Source organism: Aplysia californica, unplaced genomic scaffold, assembly GCF_000002075.1.
Source record: "Aplysia californica isolate F4 #8 unplaced genomic scaffold, AplCal3.0 scaffold00078, whole genome shotgun sequence".
NCBI classification, from domain to species: Eukaryota; Metazoa; Mollusca; class Gastropoda; order Aplysiida; family Aplysiidae; genus Aplysia; species Aplysia californica.
In genome coordinates, this window is record NW_004797348.1 from 1,181,884 (window position 1) to 1,183,567 (window position 1,684).

The 1,684-nt window shown below is 44.1% G+C and overlaps 1 protein-coding gene across 2 annotated transcripts in view; it reads right to left on the minus strand.

Annotated features, from left to right (window-relative positions):
- LOC101857866 (insulin-like growth factor-binding protein 2) overlaps window positions 1–1,546 on the minus strand; it is a 63,038-nt gene extending 61,492 nt beyond the window's left edge. Inside the window, exon 1 of one of the 2 annotated variants that reach the window (XM_013080203.2) lies at window positions 1,187–1,546. The gene's annotated coding sequence lies outside the window, so the exon portion shown is untranslated. The remainder of the gene's footprint in view (window positions 1–1,186) is intronic. The other variant, XM_005094228.3, reaches the window with a different exon arrangement.
- Window positions 1,547–1,684: the final 138 nt, after the last annotated feature.

Here is a 1,684-nt window from a genome sequence, read left to right on the forward strand (position 1 = left end):
GAGAGTGAGCGAGAGGGGGAGAGGGGGAGAGAAAAAGAGAGACAGACAGAGGAAGATAGAGGGAGAGAGATAGAAAGATAGAGGGAGATTGAGAGAGAGTGAGAGAGAGATGGAGGGGGAGAGAGAAAGAGAGAGAGAAAGAGAGGAAAGAAAGAGGGGGGAAGAGAGGGGAGCGATAGAAGGTTGAGACAGAAAAAAAGGGTGGGAGAAAAGTAAGGAGAAAAATGGGGAGGGGGGGGTGTAAGGAGAAAAGTTTGAAAATGAAATGTACGAGCGTTTTATCTGTTTTTATTTCGCCCCGTTCTTTCTGAAGTGAGGGATATAAGGGATAGCCCTATCTGTAAATTTTATAGTCGTAGTAATACTAGAAGTTCACAAAGATATTCTACCACATGCATGTCAGTCTCTGTGTTGAGATAGACGGGGTGTGAGTGGTAGGTCAAATCTGGAGGATTCCTCTCAGACCCAGACGTAGTTGACGGCGACGATAATGACGATGACGAAGGAAAGGGAAAAGGTGTGTCTCGAGTTTCGTTTTGAATTCTTTGAAGAAAGAGCGGACTCAAGTATGTTTATGAAGACAATTAGCAGAAGGGAAGAGGCAACTTTAAAGTAAAAGAAAAGGTTTCAAGAATGTCATTTTAAGGTATGAAAATAACCTTCCGAGGATAAGATCTGGATCATATACCTATAGAAAAAAAAACCTTAAAAGAAAACAAATTTGCAGACAATCCATTACGGCACAACAATAGCTTCGTAGTATCTAGAGTGATCGATAGGCTCGATTGCATTATCGGGAGAATACTGATTTCAGTACTCAAGATAGTCGTAATTTAGAACAAAATTCACCCCCCCTTTTTTTTTTTAGCCGCCTAAATCGCCTCATTTACAGTTCTAGCTCTTTGATGAATATTTCTAGCAAGGTAAGGAAAAGTTGAAATGTTCCCTTTCCCGTGCTGGCATCGAACACCAGTTTTTCGTGTGTTCGCCAAATTGGCAACTAGTTTTGTAACAACGATCGGCGAAGCAGAAATGAAAGATGCAGAAAACATCTGGCTATGCGAAGCAGACACAAATGATTCAAAAAGAAAACGAAAAAAGGTTGCTTTTTTTGTGCGTCTGGCGTTAAAGATTTTAAATATAACTTCAAAGTCTGAAAGTTTACGAACAGGCAGTTTGTTCTTACCTTATCTGTGAAAATCAGTCAGTAAAATATCCGAGCTGACAAGTAACAGGGAAAGACAATGCAATCTCCTTTTTTTAAGCGCACGTAATTATCCCCGCACTTTCCTCGCGTGTAGAAACACAAGCGCGCTGCGTTATTCCACTTGTCCTGATCGCCTCCTCTGTCGCAGACATTCAGTGCGTCTCAATCGCCCGTGGTTCATTAATAATAGGTAAGTGGTGACTTGAGCAGCGACGCTGACAACGTACGGCACTGCTTAAATCCCCTTCGTGCGCGGTTCAGCCATCGATCATATCAGACCTGGGCCCCGTGGAGGTCTCTTACGATCCTCTGCGCTTTTTCTCTGAGGAAATAGGAGAATCTCTCTCCCCCTCGCCCATTCACAAAATCCTGCCAGTCCCACAATCCGCCGGACCGCCCCCCTCTCTCTTTCTCTCTCCCACTCACCCCATCGTTCACCCACCTCCGCGGCCAGAGTTCGAGTCTCTCTCTCTCTCT